The sequence below is a fragment of the Sphaeramia orbicularis genome, chromosome 18, assembly GCF_902148855.1.
Source record: "Sphaeramia orbicularis chromosome 18, fSphaOr1.1, whole genome shotgun sequence".
In the NCBI taxonomy this organism is placed as follows: Eukaryota; Metazoa; Chordata; class Actinopteri; order Kurtiformes; family Apogonidae; genus Sphaeramia; species Sphaeramia orbicularis.
Window position 1 is genome coordinate 11339500 of NC_043974.1, and position 13191 is coordinate 11352690.

Sequence of the window (13191 nt, forward strand, 5' to 3'; positions counted from 1 at the left end):
AGGGAGAATCGGATTTCAGAAAATCACTTACAAAAGACAACAAATCACCTTTAAAAAAACTGGCTACGTGTGACCATGGAAATGCAGTGACTATGCTAAGCTAAGCTAACAGAAGGGCTGTGAGAACCCCTTTGTTCATTTATCTACCTCATTAATAACTCGTGTAAACCTTTATTTGGGTTTAACATTTCCATGTAAACAGAAGAGAGAATACTTTATTTCCGAATTAATTTCTTCCGGAAAAATAAATCGGATTTAAAAAAACATCATGTAACCGTAACCGTTGTCAGCTGTTTTATCCTGATCTCTTTTTCCATCTGTCTGACAAATAAGAAAAGGAAATCCGTAAAAGTTCTAGTAGACAGTATGAACCTAATTTAACTCCATGACTGTTCTTGAATGGCCAAGCCAGAGCTCTGACTTAAACCCAATTGAACATCTCCAGAGAGACCTGAAAATGGCTGTTCACCAATGTTCACCATCCAACCTGACAGAACTGGAGAGGATCTGCAAGGAGGTATGGCAGTGGATACCCAAATCCAGGTGTGAAAGACTTCTTGCATTATTCCCAAGAACACCCATGGCTGTATTAGCTCCAAAGGGTGTTTCTACTCAAAACTGACCAAAGGGTCTGAAAACTTGTGACCGTGATATTTCCCTTTTTTTTTTTTTTTTTTTTTTTTTTTTTTTTTATAAATGTGTTGAGTTTTTTTTTTTTCTTTTTTAAAACAAAATACTAAAACAAACAAACAAAAAAATCAAAAACACAGGCTGGGAGTAGTCAGAACATAAATAAATAACATTATATATATGCATATACACACATATAAAGGCACATACACATATACAAATGCACATACACATACCTTCTAGGCTTTACATACTGTATGAAAGGTGGAGTATGGTATTCAATACAATGGAAGCCTGGTAGAAAGAGAAAAAAAAAACATTTTTACACAAATGCTCTTGACATTATAGCAGATATATTCACATTGATATAGTCAAGGAATAGTTTCCATATTCTTTCAAAAGTATTGGTCTTGTGGTGCATGAGACAGGTCAGAAAGTCCAGGGGTATGAATTCCATTACTATCCTATGCCACCCCGCAACTGAGGGGGTTTTATCCGAAATCCAGTGCTGTAGAATATTTTTCCCAGCACAAAAAGCCATAACATAATACAGTTTTTTGTGATATACATCAGGTACACGGACACTAGGAAGGCCCAGAAGCGGAGAAACCGAGTCGAGTTCAAGCTCCATTTTGAGAACTTTTTGTATTTCAAATAATACATCATTTCAATATTTTCATATTTTAACACAGGATCAGAGACGGTGAGTAAGATCACCAATTTCTGTCCTACATTTAAGACAAACTGGAGACACATCCTTTCTACATTTGTGATGCCAGCTTGGAGCAACATGTGCTCTATGCAGTATCTTAAGCTCCTGTTTGGTTACAAACTGAAATTTTCCTTGCATTATCTCCGATGTCTTCCCACATTTTTCTTTTTTTTTTTTTTTTTCTAATAAAGCTCCAAAAATGTCTACAATTGTGTTTTTTGTTCTGTCAAAATAGTGTGTACATAAATGAGGAAAAAAATGAAATGAAATGATTCTGTCAAATAGCTGCAATATAACAAAGGGGAAAAAATTAAGGGGTCTGAATACTTTCCGTACCCACTGTACATGCCAAAGTAATAGTAGCCATGTACAGTTGTCCCTCACTATAACGCGGTTCACCTTTCGCAGCGTTGCTGTTTCGCAGACTTTTTTTTAGTGCAATTTTGCATGCTTTTTTTTACAGCGTATGAGCGCGCATTGTGTTCTGCATCTTGACTGACTAAGGGACTGTAGACCATTGTCAATCAATCTCCTCCTGCCATGTCTCCTGTACAGTACAGAATGCGTTCGGCTTGCCAAATTTACATAAATGTTCGATCGCTAGCAGTGTGACTCTGAAGTGCTGTATGTTTGCAAGTTTTCTCCCCGACAAAACCCACAATGGCGACAAAACATTCTGCACCAACAAAGGCATCTGCGGTCGCACCCAAAAGGCAAAGGAAGATGCTAACCATTGCACAAAAAGTTGGACTTCTGGACAAGCTGAAAGAACGTAGAAGTTATGCGGCTGTATTCTACAATACTGTACTTATTTTTTAAAATCTACGAAGGTTTGAACTTTGAGAGTGTCTAAACAAGACAGAAATGTGAGAAAATGTTAATGCCTGTCTGGGAAAAATGTATAAAGTGTGTGGTTAGGGGTTTTACAGCCTTAAAGGTATATATAATACTTGTAAATAATAAAACTGACAACTTTGCGGATTTCGCCTGTTGCGGGTTATTTTTAGAATGTAACCCCCGCGATAAATGAGGGACCACCGTATTACATGTTTACAAAATCTTGTTTGGCTCCTACTATAAAGCAGCAGTAAATGTCATGGATTCCAGAAAATCAATGGTGGATGAGGCTCTGGTCAGCATGGGTTATAAAAAACTACCAGCCATTCAGTTTCCACATGGAGGATGTGGGGTTCAGGGAACTCATGCATATGTAAGGGTAGAGACTGCGATCTGGTAGGATCGGCGATTCTACCAGTAGAGACTCCGATCGTAGTCTCTACTGGTAGAGACTACGATCAGAGTCTCTACTGGTAGAAACTCCGATCCGAACCCTAACCCTAACCCTAACCCTTCTACTGGCAGGATCGGAGTTTCTACCAGTGGAGACTCTGATCGGAGTTTCTACCGGTAGAGACTATGATCGGAGTCTCTACTGGTAGAAGGGTTAGGGTTAGGGTTACTACTGGGTTAGGGTTAGGGTTCGGATCGGAGTTTCTACCAGTAGAGACTCTGATCGTAGTCTCTACCAGTAGAGACTACGATCGGAGTCTCTACTGGTAGAATCGCCGATCCTACCAGATCGCAGTCTCTACCCTGACACATCTATTGGATGCCAACTATCTTCTCCCAAATCGAAAGGTGTGTGAACAGAGCCAAGTATGTCATTTTTACGTAGATAATCATAACTCTTCTGTTCACCGTCAGAACCTGAAGGCACTGGACACCAAATACCAGGAAGCCAAGGAGAAGGTCAAAGAGCAGGTGGAGAGGGCTGCAGCAGTCAGACATGTGGACATCCATCAATATGGAAGCCTACCTGGTGGTGACATGTCACTCTATTAATGATCAGGACCAGCTCTGCCTCTGCACTGCCTTGTTAGAAGTGCAGCATTTCCTGAAGGCCAACACAGCAGATAACCTGACTGTGCAGCACATCTGGTTAATGGAGGTGTGGGGCATTAGTGGTAAGGTTAAGTATCTTAGCACTGATGGGGCTGCCAACATTAATGCATGTATGAGACAGCGCAATATCCAACACACGGTATGCATACAAAATCATGGGAAAGAATACTTCTAGGACCCAAAAAAGAGTTTGTTTGAGGTGTTCTTTGGAAAAAGGGATTCATAAAGTAGATGACAAACCGGAAGAAAACTCCAGGGCACTCTCTTTAAGCATTAAAACGCCTTTATTTTCACGGCATGGTCATATATAGACTAGTGATGTCCCGATCTGGATTTTTTTTTTTAAATTAGTTTTGCCGATACTGATCCAATACCAATCCGATATGGACTTTTTACAATAAAATTTGGATTTCAATTTGGAGTCATTATTTATAGGTTATTATACTATTATTTTACTTGAGATCACAATTGGGCTGAATGTGGAACCTGAACTAATGCCCCGTTTCCACTGCGTGGTATCGGCTCGGCCTTTTTTGCGTTTTCATTACGAAAAAGGACCTGGAATCTAGTATCCGGTACTACTTTTTTGATATCACCTCCTCCGAGGTTCCAGGACTGGGGACCAGATACTAAAATGTGACGTGTACAGACTGCAGACCACTGACTGATCAGACAGTTGTCTCTGTGACCCACTGTTTTACAAAAAACAGATGCGAAAGTTGACAGTAAATATAGCGGTACGTTAATCTACATGATAACAGCCCAAAAATACACCATGGTCGGTCAAGGAGATTCAGTCTTTGGTGGCCGACGTAAAAATTCAGACGAGACAACACGCAACGAGCGAGTTTATCAGCAACTCTCTGAACAGACAACACGGAAGTTATGCGCTGCATCACTATAACGACCAGGTACTGTAAAGTCGGTAGTGTCTCGAAATGGAAACGCTCTCCAGGAATACCGAGTTGAGCCAAGCCGAGTCGAGCTGGTTCCACGTAGTGGAAACGCGGCATAAAACAACTATGACACTTTTGACTCTTAATAACTTTAGTATTATTTTTTGCATTTTCCAAATTCATACTGTGGGTCCAATTAGAACCTTATATTTTCCACTGCTGTAGTGGGTATATGAACAGGTCCGTCCAGGTATTATATGGTGGGTGCGTTTGGTGCCGTGCGTTAGTGATGTTGATAGAAAAATTCTGTGATACACGCTGAGACAAAAGACGGAGTCACTGGATTTTGGAATCTGAAGATTTCACTTGCAAGGAGTCAAGTACATACAGCGAGATGCAGCAGTTGACTGACTAACACCAGGAAGTTTAAGATCTTATAAAAGAACATGAATATTACAACCATTGGTCCAAGTGTACAAACATAATGACGTCGATCAAGTTCACCGTTGGCTTAGGTATCCAAAACACGGTGATGCATGGGTTCAGTGACCGCGTTTGTACTCTTCTCCCACCTACACTATGGCCTGATCTCCTCAAGGTCAGCAGCCTGCTCTGGTCCCAAACTGGATGGACAACAAGCAGATAGCAAAGAAATGGTGGACACATCCTGAGTGGATATGTCTGGACATCCTTACAGAATATGTCACCATAACCCATCCATGACTCGTGCTCTGGACACCTGGGGCCTCATGTATAAAGCGTGCGTGCGCACAAAAACCTGGCGTACGCCCTTTTCCACGCTCACGTTCAGATGTGTAAAGAGTGAAATGACCATGGAAATGGGCGGTCCTCCACACCAAGTCCATAGCTGGCGTACGCACATTTCTAGTGCTTTGGAACCATTGGCGACACCTAGAGGTGACACTGGGAAACTGTTAATAATGTGAAAAAAGTCATTCCTCCGATTGTTGGGCACATCGGAGATACACAGATGAACAATGAACACACCGACACATCATCCTGCTGTCAGAGCAGCACATCCACCCACCAGAACCAGAACCAACCAGACCCTGGACCCGTCAATGCCAGTCCTGCCTGGGAGGGCATTAAGCAACAACCATATAAAGAGACAAGGACCCAAAATTCACTGGTTTATAAATGCATTTAATGCAGTGTTCATGTCTGTGACAACATTTATTAGTCGGTCCAGTTGCTCATAGACACCGCCGATTGTCCTCACGATGTACTCTTGTGACTCCGGTCAGCACGGATCCATGCAGGTGTCGACAGAACACCAGTCGGACGGGCATCAGCAGTGGGCTGTGGCGGACCGGAGGACCAGCTAACATCTCTGTGACAGGAGGATGATACTGCGTCTCACCATCTTCTGTCTCATTGTTGGAAAATAATAATTTGAGTGAATAAACATGAGTCAAAGTCTTTGATTTCCTGACATGATTACGCATGAACCTTTATCTTGTTTGGCTGTGATCAGACTGTTGTATGACCCATAGAATGAACTAATGTGCGACTTGCACAAATACTACATATACAGGGTGGGGAAGCAAAATGTACAATATTTTGAGGCAGGGATTGAAAGACAGTGTATGAACAATTAGTTTATTGAAAGTCATGAGAATTTATTTGCCACAAGAAAATGTACATAATAGAAAATGTTTTTATTCTATGTGTCCTCCTTCTTTCTCAATAACTGCCTTCACACGCTTCCTGAAACTTGCGCAAGTGTTCCTCAAATATTCGGGTGACAACTTCTCCCATTCTTCTTTAATAGTATCTTCCAGACTTTCTCGTAATAGTTTTGCTCATAGTCATTCTCTTCTTTCCATTATAAACAGTCTTTATGGACACTCCAACTATTTTTGAAATCTCCTTTGGTGTGACGAGTGCATTCAGCAAATCACACACTCTTTGACGTTCGCTTTCCTGATTACTCATAAGGGCAAAAGTTTCTGAAAAGGTATGGATAATAGTGTTAGGTATGATTATGACATCAATATATGTTTGGTTTCAAAACAATTGACGTAGTGCCTGCTGAGAAAAAACAACTAAATGTTCATTGTAAATTTTGCTTCCCCACCCTGTATATTTACCTTGGGGGTGATCCGAGTCAGCCTTGTGAGAACAGTGTCACCCACAATATCGTCGACTTTCTGCTCAAACAGTCTCAGTTCGTCTCTTTTCTTCTTCCGCCTGTTTTGGCCTCCGCTTCGCGTCCACCTTGACGTCATCATCTGATCACACAGAGAGGGGAATCCCACCTGCAGACCTTGTTTATACTAATTTGCATATTTAAATGAGGGCATGGAGAGGGAGGAGTCAGGTACTCCAACATATGCGCTCAATTCCACCCTGATTGAGATGTATAAAGGAAATGTACTTGGATTCGGGCGTATGCTCAGTTTTATACATCTGGATTTTTTTGTGCGTTCGGACTTTTCTGGATTTGGGCGTTTGCCAGGTTTCAGTATGAAAGCCACGCAAGTCTTTATACATGAGGCCCCTGGTGTTTACAGAATATAGTCAAATATTATACTTTTCTAACAGACGTGAAGCGGGTTACTCACGGGTGGGGTTGGGGTGGGACAAAAGAATGTCAGTTTATTTGTGGGGTGGGTTGGGTCGGGTCAAATAATTCCACCAAAGCCCCGCGGGTTGAAAAAAACCAGACTTGCGCATCACAACCAGACCTCAGAATGAGTACAAGTGCAGAGTGAAAGTGAAACTTATAGATGCTTTACTAGTTCCTCTAAGCCTCCCCCTGTTGTGCAGCGTTTCCCTACCTCAAGAAACTTTAATTTGATAGTGATGTGACGTTCACGAACGAATCGAATCTTTTGAATGGCTCTTTGAAATGAACGATGGGAACCGAGTCTTTGCAAAGAGCCTTTTTTTTTTTTTTTTTTTTTTTTTTTTGAAGGAGGGAGTGTCTGATTACCTGCCAATTTAGCATCACTGGGGAGGCATTGGGCAGGAGGAGAATGTTTGAGCAGAAAAAAAAGAGTTCTTGCACACTGCGCATGTCTCATGGCAAGAAGTTAGCAAAAAAACAACAGTTTGAAATTTTTCCGTATGTTTACACACATTTATTGTTCTTGTTCTGAGGGAAAATGCACAACAGTTGTTAAGGTATTTAAGTAATTGCAGTGGTTAATCGCTTTTGTGTTTTGTGCAATTTCTTCCGTATGTTTACACACATTTATTGTTCTTGTTTTGAGGAGAATAAAATGTTATATCATAAGAAAATCTTTTATTTTCTTCTTCATTTTTAGGCTACAGACTAGTCCACATAATGTACCGTGATGTTTTTTTGTCCAATTCCATCATTTGCCTAATGTCACCTCTCATGTCATGTATTTAGCCCACACATTTGAACTAACTATTCTTTTTTACGGTGAGATAATATTTACTGCCGCGCCAATTAAACACCTTTAAAATGTAATGTTAATCATCACATGTAGCCTATTTAGTCATTAAAACATTGGTGTTTCAAAATAATGCAAAAAACATAAAAGAGCCAGTCTTTTGAACGACTCTTTTCAGTGAACGACTCCCTTCAAAGAGCCAAAAGTCCCATCACTATAATTTGAGGGGGCCTTCCTGAGCCGCATTATGTAATAAATTCCCATTATGTAATAAAAGTTCAAAATGTAATAAGAATGTCACGTCATCTTGTAATAAAGCCGCATTTTGTAATAAACTACGTCAACGCATTATATAGTACATTTTTTTTCACATTATGTAGTAAGTTATTACAATTTGAGAAATTTATTACAAAATGCACTTGACACATTTTTATTAAAAAAATGTAATAACATGGTTGGTTCATTTTGTAATAACAATCCAAATTAATATAATTTCAGAGCCATTTAGAAGAAATTAGTCACAGCAGCTACAGGTAATGTAATCAGAACTTTAACTACACAGTTTAAAGATTAATTTAGCGCATTACATTTTCCTGAAAATAAAAATGTGTCAAGTGCATTTTGTAATAAACTTCTCAAATTGTAATAACTTACTACATAATGCGAAAAAAAATTTTACTACATAATGCATTGAGGTAGTTTATTACAAAATGCATCAGTTTATTACATAATGCGGCTTTATTACAAGATGACGTGACATTCTTATTACATTTTGAACTTTTATTACATAATGGGAATTTATTACATAATGCGGCTCAACAGGGCTGGACGTTAGCACCCCCCCACCCCCACCCCCCCGACTAAATCTGATCTGATCTTCTAAAAAAGCCAGATCAGCAGCCGATACCGAACTGTAGATCGGATCGGGACATCCCTAATATAGACAAAACTTTCTTGGACTCTAGTTCAGCTCTAGCAGCAAATGGGAAGGAAGGGCTACAAAATGATCATCGAGGTGGACACAATGGAACAGCACATTCCTTATGTTGGAGCATTTGTAAGACCTCAGAGGTCCTTTGCGCCAGCCCTAGCCTCACTGTTCGATGTTTTATTCTGCTATTGTCCTGGGTAATTTAATATGTTCCTGTACCTTTGTAAAGCTCTTTGAACTGCCTTGTGTTTGAATGATGCTGTACAAATAGATTTGCCTTGCCACAGCTGATATCACCCCTCCAACAGCGTCAGCGTATGAAAGAATAAAGGATGTTATTTGTATTTTTTCCCCATTCCATCAAGTCACCGTCAAGGTTTCAGCTAAGAAGAGGGTATCAGCCTCAAAAGTGATACCGCTAATGAAAATGTTGCGCCATGCAATTTCATGCAGAGTGTAGACCTTGATAACATGTAACACTGTGAGGCAGCTGGGTCACAACCTAGTCCAGGGGTGTCAAACTCATTTTAGTTCAGGGGCCACATTCAGCTAAATTAGATCTGAAATGAGCCAAACCAGTAAAATAATAACATAGTAATATAACTCCAAACTTTTCTCTATGTTTTAGAGTGAAAAAAGTTAATTTTCATTTTGAAAAGGTTTATATTTACAAATTATCCTTTCAAAAGATGTGAATAACATGAACAAACTGAAAAAATAAGCGTAATTTTAACAATATTCTGCCTCAGTTTATCATTGACACATGTACATTATAACTTACAGATCACAGTGGATCTACAAATACACAAAACATTTAATAACAAGTAGAATATTGTTTGTACTTACTTCTCTTAAGACATTTCAGGTTGTTCATATTTGTTCAGGTTATTCACATTTTATACTTTACTTACTTTATACTATACTTATTTTATACTACATTATACTTTGTTTTGTGTAAATACATGAAATATTTACATTTACAAGGAGAAAAATTTGGAGTTGTCATTATTTATATGTTATTTTGATAGTATTTCACTGGTCCTGCCCACTTGAGATTGAATTGTTCTGAATGTGGAACCTGAACTAAAAGGATTGTTAATATCTTAGTGTAATTTTTGCATTTCACAAATTCATCAAAAGGGCCCCGGGCCACATGTTTGACACTTATGACCTAGTCCGGTGCCTCAAAGACCATACACTGTATTGCCAAAAGTATTGGCTCACCCATCCAAATAATCAGAATCAGGTGTTCCAATCACTTCCATGGCCACAGGTGTATAAAATCATCACCTAGGCATGCAGACTGTTTTTACAAACATTTGTGACAGAATGGGTCGCTCTCAGGAGCTCAGTGAATTCCAGCGTGGAACTGTGATAGGATGCCACCTGTGCAACAAATCCAGTCGTGAAATTTCCTGGCTCCTAAATATTCCACAGTCAACTGTCAGCTGGATTATAAGAAAGTGGAAGTGTTTGGGAACGACAGCAACTCAGCCACGAAGTGGTAGGCCACGTAAACTGACGGAGCGGGGTCAGCGGATGCTGAGGCGCATAGTGCGAAGAGGTCGCCAACTTTCTGCAGAGTCAATCGCTACAGACCTCCAAACTTCATGTGTCCTTCAGATTAGCTCCAGAACAGTGCGCAGAGAGCTTCATGGAATGGGTTTCCATGACCGAGCAGCTGCGTCCAAGCCATACATCACCAAGTGCAATGCAAAGCGCTGGATGCAGTGGTGTAAAGCACGCCGCCACTGGACTCTAGAGCAGTGGAGGCGCGTTCTCTGGAGTGACCAATCGCGCTTCTCCATCTGGCAATCTGATGGACAGGTCTGGGTTTGGTGGTCGCCAGGAGAACGATACTTGTGGGACCGCATTGTGCCAAGTGTAAAGTTGGTGGAGGGGGGATTATGGTGTGGGGTTGTTTTTCAGGAGCTGGGCTTGGCCCCTTAGTTCCAGTGAAAGGAACTGGGAATGCTTCAGCAGACCAAGACATTTTGGACAATTCCATGCTCCCAACTTTGTGGAACAGTTTGGAGCTGGCCCCTTCCTCTTCCAACATGACTGTGCACCAGTGCACAAAGCAAGGTCCATAAAGACATGGATGACAGAGTCTGGGGTGGATGAACTGGACTGGCCTGCACAGAGTCCTGACCTCAACCCCATAGAACACCTTTGGGATGAATTAGAGCGCAGACTGAGAGCCAGGCCTTCTGTCCAACATCAGTGTGTGACCTCACAAATGAGCTTCTGGAAGAATGGTCCAAAATTTCCATGAACACACTCCTAAACCTTGTGGACAGCCTTCCCAGAAGAGTTGAAGCTGTTATAGCTGCAAAGGGTGGACCCACGTCAGATTGAACCCATAGACTAGGAATGGGATGGCACTGAAATTCATATGTGAGTCAAGGCAGGTGAGCAAATACTTTTGGCAATATAGCATATATCGCTACCTGGTAGATGTCAACATTCCAAGAGTTGAAGAGGAGGTATGTAAAACCCAGTATCCTCACCTCTATGAATTGGCCATGACATCATTGGACCGTTTGAAATGGTTAAAGTACTCAACCCTGCCGCTGTGAAGCTGAAGCCTCCACCCTCTCTCGATGTTCACTCAGTCTTCCATGTGTCATTACTGAATCCCTTCACCTCCAGTGCCCCCGACCCTCCAGCCAAGCTCCTCCACCCCCCCGGCTCATTGATTATCACTCGACCTTCACCGGCTGTGTTCTCCAGTTCCTGGTTGACTGTGAGGTTTATGGTCCAGAGGATAAGTCATGGGTTTCCAATTCACTTATTTTGGACCCAGATTTGATATGTGTCTTTCATTCTTGCCACCTAGATAGGCCTGGTGGTCCACCAGGAGTCCCCCTGGTGGGACTCTGTATTGCTGGTTTCTCTCTTTCTACCTCCTTTTCTTCCATTTCTCTCCCTGCATCGAGTAGTTAAGTGTTATTTTAATCTGAAACACATGTATGGAGATAATGGCATACTTAGGTTTCATATATATGAGAGAAAGAATTAAGGGAAACTAACAAAAACATCATATGTTCTCCTCAGGGAGTCACATATATGACTTCCTATCTTTTGCCAATAGTAATTATTTCAATATTTCCAACTGCTTTCAAGTTATAACACTTTGAAATTTGTCCCATTATAAACCAATGGGGATTTTCAAATGTTCAAAAATTCATGAAAACATTCAAATATCAATATTTTTCAATTCTTTCTACAAACTTGCTAAACCTTACCCTGAAGAACCTCTGCTGTGACTTTCGATTGATTCTGGTTGATGGTTTTGGAGAAGAAGCTTCTAGAAGTCTGGACATAGATGACACTGGGTTTGACCTTTCAAGGTCAAAGGTCATGGCACCAAATGAAAACCCGTGTGTGACTTCCTATCTATCGCCAATAGTGATTATATCAATATCTGAAACTGCTTTCAAGTTACAGCACTTTCAAATCTGTCCCATTATAAACCAATGAGGATTTCAAAAATTAAAAAAAAAAATTCATAGAAAATTCAAAAATCGATATTGCCCAATTCTTTGAACAAACTTGGTAGACCTTACCACAAAGATGTTCCACAACAAATGGTTTTGAAGAAGAAGATTCTTGAAAAATTGTTTATAGATGGACGCCAATTGATACCAAAAGTCCATCAGACCCTTCTGGACAAATACAAGCATTTAAAAGGGTTCATTTCAGGTAAAATTAAAAAATAAACAAACAAAAAAACATCATTACACACTAATTCTATTTAAAAAATATGGAACCAAAACCAAGGATAAAGAGGGAGTCACTGGATGGTGGGGTGGGGGCCAAATAAACCTAAAGACCACAATACAGATCTGTTCCTTAAAACCCCAGAACACAGGGATGTCAGACGGAGATGTTCACTGTTTTGTGATAAAACCAAACTGAGCTCAGAGTTTCCATCCTTGTCATATACCCACCCAGTCCAGCCAATAGCCTCAGGTGTGGTAGAACATTACAGGTGTGTCTAATCTCTAACCTCTGCTGGATGTGGCTGAAACAGAATGAAAAAGTCACATTTATCTTTTGCCAGTGACAAGACGGTTTTTTAAGGTCCCATATGACAAAAACTGGAAGGGATAAGACTGCAGCTCTGTTTATGTTACACAGAGTGTGCATGTCCTCACTAACACTTCTGTAATGTATTACAGTTTGGAAGTGACTACTACTGCTCATCACATACTCAGTCCGATTTCCTGTTGTACATGGTCTACCACGATGAAAACAGCTGATGTTTGTGTTTCTGTAGAGGTTGATATTATGTGGAAGAACAAAAGGAAAGAAGATGGGCATTAAAAAAAAATTGTTTTAGAGCCACAATACTAACATTTATGAATAAGAGGAGAATTCGCAATAGTAAGTATACTGAACAACAAAAGAAACGCAAGTTTGTTTCAGTATTGGTTTATATGGGAGTTTTATTATGAATATTGGTTTCATATGAGATATTTATATCCAGCTGGGAAATTTACAGTGGGTCACTCTTGTGTGATGGTTGGAAAACAACAAAGACTTTGTGGAGAATGGATTTGCTTCAATCAGACAATCCGTTTATTTGTGCACAAATGAGAAAACTGACAGACAAAGCTTCGCCCTCTCTCAAGAGTCAGTTCTACCTAATACAGAAAATCAGTCTAACTTATAGAGGCTGTACTAAGCTTACATGGGATTGGTTAATATGACGTAGTCATTCTGGGAAGTTTG

The 13191-nt window shown here is 40.4% G+C and overlaps 1 long non-coding RNA gene across 1 annotated transcript; it reads left to right on the top strand.

The window, feature by feature from the left end:
• The first annotated feature begins 5804 nt into the window (after positions 1 to 5804).
• On the top strand, positions 5805 to 11952 carry LOC115438732 (uncharacterized). Its single transcript, XR_003938141.1, has 3 exons — positions 5805 to 5815; positions 9919 to 9923; positions 11756 to 11952. It is a non-coding gene; the product is annotated as an uncharacterized LOC115438732 (long non-coding RNA).
• Positions 11953 to 13191: the final 1239 nt, after the last annotated feature.